Source organism: Amblyraja radiata, chromosome 30 (genome assembly GCF_010909765.2).
Source record: "Amblyraja radiata isolate CabotCenter1 chromosome 30, sAmbRad1.1.pri, whole genome shotgun sequence".
Classification (NCBI taxonomy): Eukaryota; Metazoa; Chordata; class Chondrichthyes; order Rajiformes; family Rajidae; genus Amblyraja; species Amblyraja radiata.
The window spans coordinates 2,541,238-2,559,892 of record NC_045985.1 but is presented as its reverse complement, the minus strand read 5'-3'; the positions used below and the strand labels follow the sequence as shown (position 1 = coordinate 2,559,892).

The following is an 18,655-nucleotide window of genomic DNA, read 5'->3' as shown; positions in this document are numbered from 1 at the left end:
GACATAAGTTTAGGGGTAACATGAGGGGGAACTTCTTTACTCAGAGAGTGGTAGCTGTGTGGAATGAGCTTCCAGTGGAAGTGGTGGAGGCAGGTTCGATTTTATAATTTAAAAATAAATTGGATAGGTATATGGATGGGAAAGGAATGGAGGGTTATGGTCTGAGTGCAGGTAGATGGGACATGGGGAGAATAAGTGTTTGGCACGGACTAGAAGGGCCGAATAGCCTGTTTCCGCGCTGTATTTGTTATATGGCTAATGGGCTTGGTAAATTTAAAAATTGTCCCTAGTGTGTGTGGGATAGTGTTAGTGTGCGGGGATCGCTGGTCGGTGCGGACCCGGTGGGCCGAAGGGCCTGTTTCCACGCTGTATCTCTAAACTAAACTGAACTAAACAACACAGATTACAATCAAGCCGTCCACAATGTACAGATACAGGATAAAAGGAATAACATTTTTTAGTGCAAGATAAAGTCTAGTTAAGTGCAATTAAAGATGGACCCATGTCTCTAAAGAAGTAGATGGGAGGTCAGGACTGCTCTCTAGTTGGTGAGAGGACGGTTCAGTTGCCTGATAACAGCCGGGAAGAAACTGTCCCTGAATCTGGAGGTGTGCGTTTTCACACTTCTGTACCTCTTGCCTGATGGGAGAGGGGAGAAGAGGGAGTGACCGGGGGTGAGACTGGTCCTTGATGATGCTGCTGGCCTTGCCGAGGCAGCGTGAGGTGTAGATGGAGTCGATGGAAGGGAGGTTGGTTCGTGTGCGTGACGGTCTGGGCTGCCTCCACAACTCAGCAATTTCTTGCGATCGTGGACAGAGCTGTTCCCAAAACCGTGCTGTGATGAATCCCGGATAAAATGCTTTCCACGGGGCATGCGTAGAAGTTGGGGAGAGTTGTTGGGGACATGCTGAACCTCCTAAGCCTTCTCATGCTGGAGAAACTCAGCGGGCGAGGCAGCATCTATGGAGCGAAGGGAATAGGCAACGTTTCGGATCAAAACCCTTCTTCAGGAAGTAGAGGTGTTGGTTTGCTTTCTTGGTCGTTGCTTCGATGTGGCTGATCTGGGACAAGTTGCTGGTAATATTAACTTGTAAGAGGACACTCGATGCCAGGGCAACTAGGACTCATGCAGCCTGGACAACTGGACAATGAACTCGGACTCATGCAACATGGACAACTGGACAATGAACTCGGACTCATGCAGCCTGGACAACTGGACAATGAACTCGGACTCATGCAGCCTGGACAACTGGACAATGAACTCGGACTCATGCAACATGGACAACTGGACAAATCGTCAGTGCGTTCCCTGAAGCAGATACGTTGAAGAAGGGGAGGAGCCCCCCCTTGAACGTCCAATCGCTGAAGGAGTGGAGGTGAGAGCCAGTGCTGTCATCACAGAACAGGACCTTGCCCTCGCCGTAGTCAACATATACGCCGATCATCTGGATCTTCTCCTGGGTGGCTGGGTGGACGGAGATCCGCTTGGAATTGGCGTCGTTGACCCTGAACACCTTCTGGTGGCACCCGATGGACCAGACCCCTCCCTCGGGCCAGCCCTCTTCTCCGCATCGTTGGAGGCAACTCCCAGGTCCCATTCAGAGTTGCTGCCCACCTCCACCACCCAGTAGCACCGGCCAGAGGTGATCCCTTCCTCATCTCTGAGAGGTGGCTTCCCCATCACTGAGAGGACGGGCTCCGAAACCCCTCTGTCTACAGAAGTGATAGCCCGCCCCTTAACACAGCGCACCGCGACCAGGTCAGATGATACCTGGAGCATCGGGTGGGCAGTGTTGGGGTCCAGGGTCACAGCAACTGAAAGAATCAACAGAGGGGCGTTCAGGTTAAGGACATAGAAACAGAGACAGTAGGTGCAGGAGGAGGCTGGGACTATCACAACATTTCCAAGTCATTAGACAGGTACATCGATAGGACAAGTTTAGATGGATCTGGGCCAAACTCGGGCAGGTGCCACTTAGTGTATGTGGGTCATGTGGGCACGTGGGACTAGTGTAGAGGGAGTGCAGCGTAAGTTCACCAGGTAAATTCCCGGGATGGCGGGACTGTCATATGCTGATAGAATGGAGCGGATGGGCTTGTACACTCTGGAGTTTAAAAGGATGAGAGGCAATCTTATTGAAACATACAAGATTATTCAGGGTTTGGACATGCGAGAGGCAGGAAACATATTCCCGATGTTGGGGGAGTCCAGAACCAGGGGCCACCGTTTAAAAATAAGGAGTAAGCCATTTAGAACGGAGACGAGGAAACACTTTTTCACCCAGAGAGTTGTGAGTCTGTGGAATTCTCTGCCTCAGAGGGTGGTGGAGGCCGGTTCTCTGGATACTTTCAAGAGAGAACTAGATAGGGCTCTTAAAGATAGCGGAGTCAGGGGATATGGGGAGAAGGCAGGAACGGGGTACTGATTGGGGATGAGCAGCCATGATCACATTGAATGGCGGTGCTGTTCGAAGGGCTGAATGGCCTACTCCTGCACCTATTGTCTATTGACATGTGGGTCAGTGTGGGCAGGTAGTACTTAGCGGAGGTGGGGCATGTGGATCAGTGTGGGCAGGTGGAACTAGCGTAGAATGGACATGTGGGTCAGCATGGGCAAGTTGAACCGAAGGGCCTGTTTCTGTGCTGTTTGAGTCTATGAAAGTCACTAAAACAGTTGAGCAGAAACTCAATGAGCAGAAGATCTTACCAGCCGCGTTTCTGATTCTGTCCATGCCTGAAAATGCAAGGAAGAAGGGTTCATGTTAATGAATTCAATGTGACTACAATCTGTAAACACCTGTAGGCAGGTATGCCGTGTCTTTGACCATGAGGTCTAACAGCACGAATCCTGAAACTTACCAGCTGTGGGGAGAATCCGAATCCTTCCTGAAACACAAGAGACTAATTATTAGAGGATTGACACAAAAGGCTGGAGTAACTCAGCGGGTCAGGCAGCATCTGTGGAGAACGTGGATAGGTGACGTTTCACAGAGTGCTGGAGTAACTCAGCGGGTCAGGCAGCATCTGTGGAGAACGTGGATAGGTGACGTTTCACAGAGTGCTGGAGTAACTCAGCGGGTCAGCCCTTGATGGTAAGTCCGCAGTGGGAGCGATCCCAGGCAAGGGATCCGCTCCGATGTTAAGTCCGCGCCCCGCGGTGGGGCTCACGACAGCCCGAGGATGCTTCCAGCTCCAGCGACGGTAGGCCACAGAGCCCGGAGAATATGATCCAAAAATTGATCACATCTCGGGGAAATAGAAAATGGTTGTGTAAAGTCAAAACATAATTCCCCCAAGTTTGTATAGTTTGGAGTGTATTTGGAGTTCGGAGAGTTTCATAGCCAGATTTTCACAGCCACTTATTCCACCCACTGATCACCCCCTCACCTGTATCCACCCATCACTTAAGATCGACACAAAATGCTGGTATAACTCAGCGGTCGAGACCCTTCTTCGACCCATTCCTTCTCTCCACAGATGCTTCCTGTCCCGCTGAGTTACTCCAGCTTTCTGTGTCTATCTTCGGTTTAAACCAGCATCTGCAGTTCCTTCTTCCACCAATCACTTGACAGGCATCACCCCACCCCTCCCCCCACCCCCACCCCACACACACACACACCTCTCTGTTCCAGCTTTCTCTCACTCCCCCATCAGTCTGAAGGGTCGCCTGTCCATTCCCTCCACAGATGCTGCCCGACCCGCTGAGTTCCTCATTTTACTGACAATTGTCCATTCCCGACTCAGCGGACAGCAGCAACGCGCGGGCCGAGCGGCCTCTCTCTCTGTCCCTGTCAGCAGCCGCAGCTGTCCCGATGCCTTGCAGTCAGAGGGCCGCATCCTTCACCGTGTCCCGGTCACGTCTCCACTACGGGCGCCGGTGCAGGCTTGTGGGGAAACCTCACCGAATCAAACGGCCCGCTGGGCTGGGGCAGAGAGAGGGAAGCGTCGGTGCAGGCGAGGGGTGGGTGGGGAGTGGGAAGTGTAAGGGAGGGAGGAAGACGGGAAGCCGGAGCCCTGGGAAAGTGAGAGGGGAGAGGGTGCGGGGAGAGGGGGCGGGGAGAGGGGACGGGTAGAGGGGACGGGAGACGCGGGGAGAGGGGCTGGAGAAGCGGGGAGGGAGGACGGGGAGTGGGGCGGGGAGTGGGGCTGGGAGTGGGAGCGGGGAGTGGGGCTGGGAGTGGGGCTGGGAGTGGGAGCGGGGAGTGGGAGAGGGGCGGGGAGAGGGGAGGGGAGAGGGGCTGGGAGTGGGGCGGGAGAAGTGGGGAGGGGAGAGGGGGCGGGAGAAGCGGGGAGAGGGGACGGGGAGAGGGGCGGGGAGAGGGGAGGGGAGTGGGGCTGGGAGTGGGGCTGGGAGAAGTGGGGAGGGGAGAGGGGGCGGGAGAAGCGGGGAGAGGGGACGGGGAGCAGGGCCGGCCCTGGGGGGTGCGGGCCCAATTGGGAACAATTTTGGTGGGCCCCAGGTTCCCAGCCAAGGTGTGTCAGCCCAGTTATTTAGTATATATTATGAAATTGTACACTAGGGGCTATGGATTCTACACTGTGTGAATCTCTCCTGCTCCCACCCGTTTGCCTGTCAGTAGCTCCGCTGGATTCCAAACATTTCCGTAGCTGCTAATTATGTGATTGGACACAATGCCCTTGGAGACAGCGGCTGATTGGACGGGAGGAGATCTATTTGTTGATTGGACGGGAATTTTAAAGCGAGCTGGTTGGTGATTGGATGCAACCCCCTTAGAGACAGCGTTTGATTGGCCGACAAATAATATTGTCAAATCTGTAACAAAAATCGCTGGTCGGTGCGAACTCAGTGGATCTGTTTGTATCTCCAAACTAAACAGTATAACATGCAGGTACATTCATTTAAAATTAAATTCAGTGATTATTTCACATGATTTCTTACTGTGTAAAGCTCAATATCTGACCAATTTCTGTTTAACACGTTTGGTCTGCCGTGAGCATTTTTCTCTCCCAAAACAGTTCATATCTAGCAAACCGATCGACGAACCAGACTGCAGTTGGACGCAGTCATAGAAACATAGACAATAGGTGCAGAAGTAGGCCATTCGGCCCTTCGAGCTTGCACAGCCATTCAATATGATCATGGCTGATCATCCAACTCAGTGTCCTGTACCTGCTTTCTCTCCATACGCCCTGATCCCTTTAGCCACAAGGGCCACATCTAACTCCCTCTTAAATATAGCCAACGAACTGGCCTCAACTACATTATGTGGCAGAGAATTCCAGAGATTCACCACTCTCTGTGTAAAAAATGTTTTTCTCATCTCAGTCATAAAAGATTTCCCCTTTATCCTTAAACTGTGACCCCCTTGTTCTGGACTTCCCCAACATCGGGAACAATCTTCCTGCATCTAGCCTGTCCAACCCCTTAAGAATTTTGTGGGTTTCTATAAGATGCCCCCTCAATCTTCTAAATTTTAGCGAGTACAAGCCGAGTCTATCCAGTCTTTCTTCATATGGAAGTCCTGACATCCCAAGAATCAGTCTGGTGAACCTTCTATGTACTCCCTCTATGGCAAGAATGTCCTTCCTCAGATTAGGAGCCAAAACTGTACGCAATACTCCGGGTGTGGTCTCACCAAGACCCCGTACAACTGCAGTAGAACCTCCCTGCTCCTATACTCAAATCCTTTTGCTAGGAATGCTAACATACCATTCGCTTTCTTCACTGCCTGCTGCACCTGCATGCCTACTTTCAATGACTGGTGTACCTTGACACCCAGGTCTCGTTGCAGCTCCCCTTTTCCTAATCGGCCACCATTCAGATAATAGTCTACTTTCCTGTTTTTGCCACCAAAGTGGGTAGCCTCACATTTATTCTCATTATACTGCATCTGCCATGCATTTGCCCACTCACCCAGCCTATACAAGTCACCTTGTAGCCTCCTAGATTAGAGGGCTTCAAACGGTTTAGAGATGTTCAGAGGGCTTCAGATGGGTTCAGATGTGTTTAGAAGTGTTCAGAAGTGTTGTAGAGGGAAATTGGTGGGGGAGGGGGGGGGGGGGGGAGAGATAGAGGGGGTTTAGAGGTGTTCAGAGGGTCCCAGAGGGGTTTAGAGACGTTATAAGCCCCCCGTGAGAAATTGTATTTCTCTGAAATTGAAGATAGACATAAAGCTGGAGTAACTCAGCAGGACAGGCAGCGCAGCGACTCTGGAGAGAAGACCCTTCTTCAGACTGAATTGAACTCTCGTCGGTGAGAGTACGTGATTGTCTGAAGAAGGGTCTAGACCAGAAACGCAACCCTGTCCCCAGAGCCGCTGCCCGTCCCGCTGAGCCACCTTCAACTTCAGAGCCAAACAAAAAACGCAGAGTGCTGGAGGAACTCAGCGGTCAAGGCGGCTGCCTCACCCGCTAGGTTTCTCCAGCATTTTTGTCTACCGCTAAAAGTCAATGATTCCGGGAATGCCGAGACAACAGGGTGAGAGAGCTAGAGAGAGAGACGAGATGGGGAGCGGGAGAGAGAGAGGGAGAGAGAGAGCAAAACACAGAGAGACACAACGTGGGTCGGTAGGTGAATGACCAACCTGCACACCAGGAAGAAGCCCCTTCTCGCGGTCCGGGGCCCTCACTCATGATGGTGAGTTTAAAGAAATTCTCAACGTGTCATCGATCTACATCCCTCAGTAAATGTAATTGTGTTTTAAACAAGTATTATTGACGCCGCGTGAATTTCATTCAAAGGAACACGGCGTCATTAATATTCATTCAAAACACAATAACATTTACTGAGGAATGTGGATGGATGCAGATTGATATAACAACTTGTTAACAACTTCATGTTAAGAAGTGCTAACAGTACTAGTTATCAGTCTGAAGAAGGGTTTCGGCCCGAAACTTCGCCTATTTCCTTCGCTCCATAGATGCTGCTGCACCCGCTGAGTTTCCCCAGCAATTTTGTGTACCTTCGATATTCCAGCATCTGCAGTTCCCTTTTGAACAGTACTAGTTAACAAATCGTTTGTGTCTGATGGCCGTGCAGCGGTTGTTATACATGGTCGTTTAAAAAAATAATCCGGATGGCGAATTAAAAATAAAAATCTTTATTTAACATAGAGAATTCGTATTTCCGTACGAAATACGGAACATTAGTGCGGGGCCCCCATTAGGCGCGGGGCCCAATTGGGGGCAATCGGTCAAATCGGCTTAAGGCCGGCCCTGGCTGCAGCAGCCACACGGCATCGGTGCTGGAGCAGCGGCAGCGGCGACCTGGCCTCGGAGCTGGGACAGCGGCGACCAGAACTCGGAGCTGGGGCACGTTCCGGCGGCATCGGCCACTCGACCCGACCACGGCCTCGGCGCAGAGATCGCTGGTTGATTAAAATTGTTGGATACATTTTTAGGGGCGCAAAAAAATTGTTAGATAAAAAAAATTATAAAATGGCAAAAAAAATTACATTTTATTACAATAATTCAGGGGAAGGCTGCTAAAGAGCTGCAGCGTGCCTTTAGAACAATTTTTTTTGCCATTTTATAAAAAATATTTATCCAACTATTTTTTTGCGCCCCTAAAAATTTAGCGCCCGGGGCAACCCCCCCCCCCCCTCCCCCCTCCCTCCCCACCCACCCACGCTACGCCACTGGCAGCATCTATGTGGAGCGAAGGAAATAGGCAACGTTTCGGGTCGAGACCCTTCTTCAGACCCGAAACGTCCCCTATTTCCTTCGCTCCACATAGACGATGCTGCTGCGCCCGCTGAGTTTCTCCAGCACTTTTGTCTTTTCCTTCGATTTTCCAGCATCTGCAGTTCCTTCTTAAACCTTTATCTTGCAAAGCAGCAGTTGTACAGTGCAAAATGAGAAGGCGTTTCCCAGGGAATCACACATAAAACTTAAACATTTCATACATACATAAAAACAATCCAGTCGCTGATAAAAACAGTAGGAATAGTAAAAAAAAAAGTGCAGGTAAAAAACACTCCGTGTCCGGGGGTCGGGGCTGGGATCTGTGCTCGGGTCTGGGCTGGGCTGGGGTCTGTGCTCGGGGGCTCGGGGCTGGGGTCTGTGCTCGGGGCTGGAGTTTGTGCTCGGGGCTGGGGTCGGGGCCGGGGTCTGCGCTCGGGGCTGGGGTCTGCGCTCGGGGCTGGGGTCTGCGCTCTCGGGTTTGGGGTCTGCGCTCGGGGCTGGGGTCTGCGCTCGGGGCTGGGGTCTGGGCTCGGGGCTGGAATCTGGGCTCGGGCCTGGGGTCTGGGCTCGGGTCTGCGCTCGGGGCTCCAGAGAGATGCCGCCTGTCCCACCTGCGCGATTTTTCGGTGTTCGCTGTAAACCAGCATCTGCAGTCTGAAGAATGGTTTCGGCCTGAAACGTCACCTATTTCCTTCGCTCCACAGCGATGATGCTGCTGCACCCGCTGAGTTTCTCCAGCATTTTTCCCCACCTTCGATTTTCCAGCATCTGCAGTTCTTCTCGGCTCGGCTCGGCTCGGCTTGGCGCTCGGGGCTCCACTCGGGTCCCGGTTCTGCGCCTGCGTTCGGGGCTCGGCTCGGCCGGCCGCCTTACACATGCGCACTGCCACGGCAGCCGGTTGGCGCTGGGCCACTTTCTCCCTCCCTTTGTACTGTGGGAGATCTGGCCGCCATTGCTGTCCGATTCAAATTCAGATTCAGATTCAACTTTAATTGTCATTGTGTCAGTGTACAGTACAGAGACAACGAAATGCAGTTAGCATATCCCTGGAAGAGCGACATAGAATATGATTTCAATAAATAAAACTATTTACATGCATACAGTCAGTGTTTTTCCTGTGGGAGGTGTGTCCTGGGAGGGGGAGGGTGGGTGATTGGCAGTCACCGAGGTACATTGTTGAGTAGTCTGTCCGGTGGCTGCCTCACCATGACCGCTGAAAACCAACGATGAGTCACTCTCTGGAGTAACTCTTGCTTCTTGGTTTCCTGGTCCTCCAAAAATATTCAAAATGGAATTTAAACTGGTGGACCCACCACCACCAAACTCTGAAAAATAACAGCCTATTGCATTGTATCTGTTTATTTATTGTGTATATATATATATGGTCGATGGTATATAGACACACTGAACTTTTAAGTCCTGGTCTGTATAACTCAGCGGACAGGCAGCATCCCTGGAGAGAAGTAAATGGAGCACCTTTCAGTCGAGGTCTTAATCAGTCTGAAATGTCAGCCGTAATGTCACCCATTCATTCTCACCAGAGATGCTGTCTGTCCCGCTGAGTTACTTCAGCATTTTTGTGTATCTTCGGTTTAAACCAGCATCTGTAGTTCCTTCCTACACAGCGCGGCATTAATGTTGCTTGAATGTTGCGTGGCAGTGCGCATGTGCACGGCTGCACTTGCACGCAATGTTGTGCTGAATTTTCCACTCATCTTTTGCATCTCTCTTTTTTTTAACACAGGCAGAGAAAACTTCAGTGTGATAAAGATCTGATCGACATAAATGAAACTTGGGACATGGTAAAGCAAAACTTGTTTTGGCTAATTTTAAACAAACATGCTCTTAAAATTGCAAAGTGATCCGAGACGTTGTACGGTGTACGCCAGGAATGGAACAAGAAAATATACTTTATGGATAGGTTACTAAACCCATATTTGTTATTTTATTTGGAAAAAAAGATTTGCAAATGACTTTAAATCTCATGCAGAAATAAAAGTTATAATCAAACATCCAGGCTTTAATTCTTAACTAAAGCAGAAATGCATTTTCAAGATTCTAATTCAAAATTAGCCAAAGTTCAATTTAAACATTGCTGTTCTGTTCCACGACTCTTCCGTGCTGGTTCCATGTAGTTCTCAATTCTCTGATCTTTGTCCTTGTCTATTGTAACGATTCAAATCAATAGATATGAGCTCCCTATTAAGTAGCTTCTAAGTTATTAGTGATATGAAACTGATTTCTAGTATGTGTGTATCCTTAGCAAGCATACCTTTAATTTTCCATCTTTGATGAGCCTCAAAGGTGACCTGAGCAGGTATTCTTGCAGTGCTTTTAAGATTTTTTTGACCCAGAGTTAATAAATATATTTCCACGACAGACCAATGTCGGTGCCAATCCCGTGCCGGAAAATATCAAAACTCTCCGCGGAACATGCTGATAACAAAGGTAATGTGTTTTTTTTAATTGCATGTACAATCTCAGCAGTGTTAAATATCTCAGCACTTGCTATTTAAGACTTATTAACGACAAGTTGGGTTCCCATATCGTTCCCTTTTGGGCATCTTGAAAAGGGAAATGAGCTGTTGGACCTGCCTTTACTTGTGACAGTAATTTCAGCGGAGAGGGTAGACTGGAGGGGGAGGATATTCAGCTGCAGCAGATTGTGGAATAAACTATTATAGATACTAGGGCTCTTAAGTGATTTCTGTCTGCAGAATTTATCCATAAAACACTTCTGTTAAAAGAGTAAACGCTTGAAAGATTATGTTGCACTGTGCCATTTAACTTTTGTTGTTGTTGCCTTCTAAATCCCCTTACCAGTTCAGCGCCAAGCGGGGAGCAAAATTTGATCTCCAAGCCAGCTTGCGTCGACCTCTCCCTATAAGCCACATACAGGTTGGTATGCATTGCTTCAGGTGACCCTTTGGATAGATTATCTTGAGGTCAGAGAGTATGCGTATTGCTAAAGTGGGTCTTTATTTAGGATTCTAGAATCCCGCATAGGGCACCACATACTCAAAATCAATTCAATGTCATTACCACTTTCTAAATTATTCACTTAATTTAGTTAAAGCTATAATGGAATCTGCATTGAAACAAAATCAATTCAATGTCATTACCACTTTCTAAATTATTCACTTAATTTAGTTAAAGCTATAATGGAATCTGCATTGAAACAAAATTTCTAAGGTATTTGAATCTATTTACCTTTTTCCAATAATCATCGTTACTTTTGGTGGGGGGGTGGGTGGGTTTGAATTTGTGGGTTGGCATCATCCTGGAGGGGACCGAGGGCCAGCAGAGCCTTTTGAAGAGCAGTGACGGTTGCCTTTGTAAGGGTCGTCTGCAGACTTCCTGTAGTAATGGGAGTGCCTTCTTGTGATTCCTTAAGTGGAGAAGGATTTTGGTGCCACCTCTCTCCAAACATCTCCTCCCTGTTCTTAATTTGATTCATTTCTCGTCTAATGAATGTAGAACCACTTTTTGTGGGATTTGGCACTTTTGAAATTTGTGAGAGAACCTGTTTAAACCATCAGGGTTATGAATGGGACGCCATCTAGGTCGGTTTACCTGAAATTTATTTTATGGGAGGTTGTACAGTTCTGCTTACAACTTGCAGGAAAAGTGAATCTGGCCGTTAATGTTCAATTGGAACCTTTGGCATTTGGAAAGGATTGAATAGCACTGATCACTGAGGTCAATGTGGTCATGGTCGTACAGTATGGAAACTCCCTTTGGCCCAACATGCCCGCACTAAATAAAATGTGCTACCTGCCTGCGTATGCCATGTGCCTGTCTGAATGTTTCTTGAACGTCGCGATAGTATCTGCAAATGATTTGGAAACATGTTGGGTATTGCTTTACCATGGTTATTTGGGCAGGTTGGCCTCAAATTGAGGTCGCCTCAAATTGTTTGGCAACGTTCCTGAATTCCACTTGTTAGTAGATTCATTTAAATTTATAGGCTCGTGTTGACACATTTACCAATGATAAGTTTATCTTGATCTGAACACTTATAATTATGAGCATCAAGTCTCTTTAAAACCTTTTTGTTTCTGTTAAGGACGTATTAAAAATCATATGACAGTAATCTGTTAGTACCTGGTATTCAAAATTAATGTGTTTAATTTTGACTATAGCTGCATTTGAAAACCTTCACATTGACTAATTATGCCTCCTTATTAAAGTACTCATTTTGTTTTATAGGAAAGTTAAAACCTTGGGGAGAGGTAAAAGAGGTAGTGGTGGCTCGCAAGCTGGCCAATGGGAGGCTCTTCGTGCAGGGCTTTAAGCTGCCGAAAATCCAAACCAGGTAAGATTTCCAAATCAGTAGCATTTGACTTGAGGGCATGAATGAACCTTCTGCCCTTGTACTTTACGGTGATGCTATTGAAGCTTCAGTGAGTTGCTGTTGTCAATCTTGGGATGGACGTCTGGATGTGACTCTGATACTTTGTGGCTGAGCCCTGCTCCACTTGACGTTTGTCAGCCTGTGCAGGTCGTCACAAGACCAACACACACATACCGCCAAGGCCACATAGTATCACAGGTGATCGTCAAAAGCCTTTGATGTTTCTTCTGGCTTCATACCATCCCAACTACGAAATGTCACTGGTCTCTCAAATTCACAAAGTTTAAAACAAAAATTTCAGTAGGAATCAAAAATCTGGGTGGTGCTGGAGCACTGAACAGTGGAGTGCAGGGACTCTGCAGAAGGACTGGGACAGGTGGGAGAGTTGGCAGAGAAGTGGCAGATGGATTATAGTGTAGCAAAGTGTGGAGTCATGCATTTTGGTAGGCAGAATAAAGGCGTAGACTATTTTCATAATGGGGAGAGAATCCAGAAATTGGAGGTGCAAAGGAACTCTGGAATGCTGGTGCAGGATTCCCAAAGAGTTAACTTGCAAGTTGAATCAGGAGAAATGAAGGCGAATGCATTGCTAGCATTTATTTCATGAGGGCTAGGATACAAAAACATGGTTTAATGACACTTCCTTGTTCACTTTCTTCTAACCCAGAGGTTCTGAAACAAATCTTTTCTGTTTTATGGCTGAACTGAATTATTACTTTTGCTAGAGTATAGATATGTTGTGAATTGTGCTTATTCTTGCATTAGTGTCAGCTGATGTGGAAAAGCCTGGCTGATGTATTCAGACATCTTTATTGCTGCGTGGTTTTACACTCTGTTCTGTTGCAGGGAAGATCGGCGGCTAAAGTTTACACTGAGAAGAAACATAAAGAAGAATCTAGTTTTGGGAGCAAGGCGGGGCCTGTCCTATTAAATTTTAAAATATTTATTGTTTCAAGATGTGTCGTTTTAAAATAGATTTGTTGTTTTTTTTAGAGTTTATGTATTTCATTTTTTATTTATATAATTTTGCCTTTTTGTATATTTATTTGTAACTTAATAATATCAAAATACGTGCATTTAATTAATCTTTGTCTTCGTATTAATGTGAACAATTTAAATTGATTTTATTAAAATAAAACGTGCTTTTTATGTATTTGTATCTATTCAATAAAGAAAGATTTAATTTAAAAAAATGTTCCTATACTTTAAAAGGATATTGGGATGAGGATAGATGATTGTGATATTTGTTATACTGATTGAATTGGGAAGGGTGATTATCGGGTGATGGGTTGTATATATGACTAAGATACTGTATAGTATTTGCGGGTTTTTTCTTTTCTTTTTCTTTTTTTCTTTTTTGTATGGCTTTGTAAATATTTGATTAGTGTTCAAATGTAAATAATTTGGTGTACATATAGTGGCTGGTGTACATATGGTGTACATATAGCTGCTAAATGTGTATAAGATAATTACAAGCAGTTGAATAAGGGGTGGGAATTAATAAGCTTTGGCTGCTTCCTGCTCCTTTTCGGACACATATGATTTCATTTATTTATAGATATTGTTTGTGACACTTTATATGTGTTTTTTGTTTTGTTTTTTGTATGCTGTTTCATACTTGCTTTTTGTTCTTTTATTCTGTCTGAAATAAATAATTAAATAAATAAATAAATACTCAATAATCTTTAGCTGTTACTGTAGCACTTTATTTACTGTAGTCAGCAAAATAGAGAGAGTACATAGGAGATTTACTAGAATGTTGCCTGGGTTTCAGCAACTAAGTTACAGAGAAAGGTTGAACAAGTTAGGGCTTTTTACTTTGGAGTGCAGAAGGTTAAGGGGGGACTTGATAGAGGTCTTTAAAATGATGAGAGGGATAGACAGAGTTGACGCGGATAAGCTTTTCCCACTGAGAGTAGGGAAGTTTCAAACAAGGGGACATGATTTGAGAATTAAGGGACAGAAGTTTAGGGGTAACATGAGGGGGAACTTCTTTACTCAGAGAGTGGTGGCTGTGTGGAATGAGCTTCCAGTGAAGGTGGTGGAGGCAGGTTCGTTTTTATCATTTAAAAATAAATTGGATAGTTATATGGACGGGAAAGGAATGGAGGGTTATGGTCTGAGCGCAGGTATATGGGACTAGGGGAGAATACGTGTTCGGCGCGGACTAGAAGGGTCGAGATGGCCTGTTTCCGTGCTGTAATTGTTATATTATATGGTTATGTGCTGGAGCCCCCCCCCCCCCCCCCCCCGCCCCTGTTACTGTAGCACCTTATGACCTGTGGTCCCCCCCCCCCCTGTTACTGTAGCACCTTATGTCCTGGAGTCCCCCCCCCCCCCCCTGCAGGTGATCCCGACCCTACTGTTACTGTAGCATTTTGCGCCAGCGACCCTATAAAGATGATGGGCTGGCGGGAGCTGGGCTCGGGTCTGGGGTCTGGGCTCGGGGCTGGGGTCTGGGCTCAGGGCTGGGCTCTGGTCTGGGGTCTGGGCTCGGGTCTCGGCTCTGGGGGTTCGGGTCTTGGGTCTGTGCTCGGGTCTGGGGTCTGCGCTCGGGTCGGGTCTGCGCTCGGGGCTCCAGAGAGATGCCGCCTGTCCCACATGCGCGATTTTTCGGTGTTCGGTGTAAACCAGCATCTGCAGTCTGAAGAAGGGTTTCGGCCTGAAACGTCACCTATTTCCTTCGCTCCACAGCGATGATGCTGCTGCACCCGCTTAGTTTCTCCAGCATTTTTACCCACATTCGATTTACCAGCACCTGCAGTGCTTCCCGGGGCTCGGCTCGGCTCGGCGCTCGGGGCTCGGGGCTCCACTCGGGTCCCGGGTCTGCGCCTGCGCTCGGGGCTCGGCTCGGCCGGCCGCCTTACACATGCGCACTGCCACGGCAACCGGTCGGCGCGGGGCCACTTTCTCGCTCCCTTTGCATTGTGGGAGATATGGCCGCCATTGCTGTGCCATTCAAATTCAGATTCAGATTCAACTTTAATTGTCATTGTGTCAGTGTACAGTACAGAGACAACGAAATGCAGTTAGCATCTCCCTGGAAGAGCGACATAGAATATGATTTCAATAAATAAAGCTATTTACATGCACACAGTCATAGTGTTTTTCCTGTGGGAGGAGTGTCTTGGGAGGGGGGGTGGGTACGAGTCCCGAGTCACTGCCCCCCTCCTCCAATGACATCCCCCACCTCAAGATGCTGCCCTCTGCCATGCTATAGGACGCACCCCCTACTGAAGCTGACCACATCCCCTGCATGAGGACACCCCACCCCCTTCTCATCAGTTCACGACAACCCCCGCCTGAAGCTGCCCTTGGCTGCACGACATTTACCACCCATAGGGCAGTGTCTTGAGGAGAGGGATGAGTCTGTGTATGTGTGTGTGATTGAGTCTGTGTGTGTGTGTGAGTGTGTGGGTCTTTGTGTGAATGTGTGTGTCATTGAGTTTGTGTGTGCGTGAATGAGTTTGTATGTGTGTGTGAATATGTGTATGAGAATGTGTGTGCGTGTGAATATGTGTGTGTGTGTGAATATGTGTATGTGTGTGTGTGAATATGTGCGTGTGTATATGTGTGTGTGCGTGTGTGTGTGTCTGAATATGTGTGTGAGTGAATGTGTGTGAATATATGTGTGAGTGTGTGTGCATATGTGTGTGAATGCGTGTGAATATATATGTGTGTGTGTGTGAAATAATATAGTATTTCGTAGTTCAGAGCTTATTTGTTAAGTTTAATAGCATGATGGCTGTCAGGAAGAAGCTGTTCCTCAATGTAGATGTTACCGTTTTCAGTTTACAAAAGTCGGACATGACTCCAGAAGTCGGGCATCAGTCAGTCCACAAGCTGTGAGAGTCAGTCCAAAGTCCATGAGTTAATCCCAAGGCAGTGAGTGAGTCCACAGGTCATGAGTAAATCGCTCACTGCCCCCTCTCCTCCACTGACATCCCCCACCTCAAGATGCTGCCCTCCGCCTGGCTATAGGATGCACCCCCTACTGAAGCTGCCCTCATCCCCTGCATGAGCCCCCCCCCCCCCCATTTCTCATCAGCACACGAGAACCCCCACCTGAAGCTGTGCCCCTCCCTTGGCTGCATGATGTTTACCACGCCCTACCCCACCCTGACAGCCCCCACCACAAAAAATTGTTTTGTACAAAATCTTCAGTGTTCATTAACAACTGAAATTGTCTTTCGGCTGCTTTTTCAACATCATGTCAGGAAATGTTAGAGGTCAAGGTGATGTGGCTATTGCTGTAGTATCCTCTAGGATAGCAGCTACATTTCTGCCAGGTGGAAGAACTACACATTCTCGATTCAAGATACCCATCCAAGTGGCCGAGGATACATTGTGCAACATCGAGAAGAACTCTAAGACGGCACATTTTACGAGGCAAGTGAAAGTCATTGTTTGGGATGAATGTCCAATGATTAGGAGAGAATGCTTTGAAGTTGTGGACAGAACTCTTACAGAAGTCTTCAGCAACACCAAGCATTTTGGTGCCCGCCTGCCAGTACAGGCCTCAGTGACTGAGCTGCCAGCCCAAAAATCCATTCCGCCCACAAACTCCATACTAGCCCTCTGGAAACCAGTACCTTTGGCCCAACATACTAGCTCAACAGAAATATGAAGGGAAATGTCAAAGGTTTCCTGAAGGATGGAACATCGCCCAAGAATGTTGTCATTAATAGCGTGCTTCGTTGAATGATGACCTGAGATATTCTCAGATTTTCCTTCTTAAAATTTGACCGCTGACTTTCTCTATATTAAAATTGTCTCTTTTTATCAACAGGAAACAGTCATCAAGAGGCAGTGAGCAGCAGAACACAACAAGACGCAACAAGAGACACAACAAGTAAAAACTTAATAAATCTCATCTTTTAAATTTAAATTGTTCTTATATTTTAAGAGTCATTCACATTTTAAACTTTAATAAAACCTTTTTGCACTTTTAATGCTGTGTGTTCTTCATCACAATAGAACCTAATAGGCAGGAATGGCTGCTCTGTGGGAGTGCCACTAAGAGTGCATGGGGGGGGGGGAGGTTGTGGGGAGATGCACTGAATGTGTGGGTGGGAGGGGAATGGCAAGGAGCAGAGTGGGGGGGGGAAGGTAGGTAGGGTGACTGAGTGAACTGCCAGCGTACCAGGCGTGAGCGACTGCACTGCCAGCCCACGAGCCGTGAGTTAGTGAACTGCCAGCCCACCAGCTGTAAGTAACTGAACTGCCAGCCCAATAATCCATTCAGTCCACCCTCTTCCCCCTTCTCTCTTACAGTCTGTCACCTGTTTTGGGCAGAATTTCTGGCAGTTTCTCAGCCGCCAGCCTGCCAGGTCCGAGTGATTGTACTGCCAGGCCTCAGTGACTGATCTGCCAGCCCTCAGTGACTGTGCTGCCAGCCCAAAAACCCATTTGGCCCACAAACTCCATACTAGCCCTCCGGAAACCAGTAGCTTCGGCCCACAACACTCATACTAGCGCAACAGAAAGCCCCCCCCTCCACCCCCCACTGGCCAGCAATATTGGAATTGGTGGAGAGGTGGAATATTGTGTAGGGTGTCCAGTCCTCCCGTGTGATGCTGGGACCCAACGGGTCCCACTTAGTCTAGTATTTGATAAAATTAAGAATGACTGGGAACGAGGACTCCAAATTTCTCTACCTAGAGAAAAATGGGAGAGGATTCTTCAATTAGTTAATACTTGCTCATGTGTGCAAGACATGCTCTGATACAATTCAAGGTAGTTCACAGAGCTCATATGTCATAAGATAAGTTAGCTCGTGTTTATGGTGATATAAATCCTACCTGTGACAGATATAACTCTGAAGTGGCCTCACTGACTCATATGTTTTGGTCCTGCCCACTTTTGGACAAATATTGGAAATACATTTTTGATACAATTTCTGTAGTTTTATGTATAGATTTACAACCTCATCCTATTACTGCAATTTTTGGGCTTCCAATGTTAGATTCTACTCATTTGTCCCGCTCCGCCCATCGGCTGATTGCTTTTACCGCATTAATTGCCAGAAGATCTATTTTATTTAAATGGAAAGACTCTAACCCTCCGACCACTCTCCATTGGTACTCTGAAACGATATCATGTTTAAATTTTGAAAAAATCAGGAGTGACATTGTTGAACCCTTGGTTAAAATTGATAGGGCATGGAGAAGCTTTATTCAACATTTTCATACGATATAAACTGTCCCGTCTCCAACCGTTATAATAATTATTTTACCTCTATATGGTGGAACGGACTTGATGACAAACAGGGACTTCAATTGTTGACATTCTCAGCTCAGATTGTTGCTTTGTTTTCTAGTTTAGGGGGTTTTGTTTCTTCCTTTTTTCTCTTTTTTTTCTTTTTACCTTTTGTTTTTTTTTCTACATATAAGTTTTCTTTTAAAGATTTAACTATATTGACCGGGAGGTCTATATTCAATGTGTATTTTGACACTGGACTCATATTTAAGTTATACATGTTATTAATGTAATCCTGATCCCTTTGTATTAATATAATTGTTTGTTTTATTTTTGCTTTTGGAAAAAAATGAATAAAATAATTTTGAAAGAAAAGAATAAAGGGGTCGGCTGTTTAGGATTGTGATGAGGAAAAACGTTTTCACCCAGAGAAGCACATGGTCTGTAAAAGCCTTCCGG

General features: G+C 47.0%; 2 long non-coding RNA genes across 2 annotated transcripts; one reads left to right on the top strand and one right to left on the bottom strand.

The window, feature by feature from the left end:
• Window positions 1-1,753: 1,753 nt before the first annotated feature.
• Window positions 1,754-2,943, bottom strand: LOC116990091. Its single transcript, XR_004416410.1, has 3 exons — window positions 2,860-2,943; window positions 2,708-2,734; window positions 1,754-1,815 (listed from the first exon to the last, which is right to left on the bottom strand). It is a non-coding gene; the product is annotated as an uncharacterized LOC116990091 (long non-coding RNA).
• Window positions 2,944-4,500: 1,557 nt separating this feature from the next.
• On the top strand, window positions 4,501-17,793 carry LOC116989984. The gene is made up of 4 exons (XR_004416371.1): window positions 4,501-4,511; window positions 10,025-10,030; window positions 11,884-11,888; window positions 17,605-17,793. It is a non-coding gene; the product is annotated as an uncharacterized LOC116989984 (long non-coding RNA).
• The last annotated feature ends 862 nt before the right edge of the window (window positions 17,794-18,655 follow it).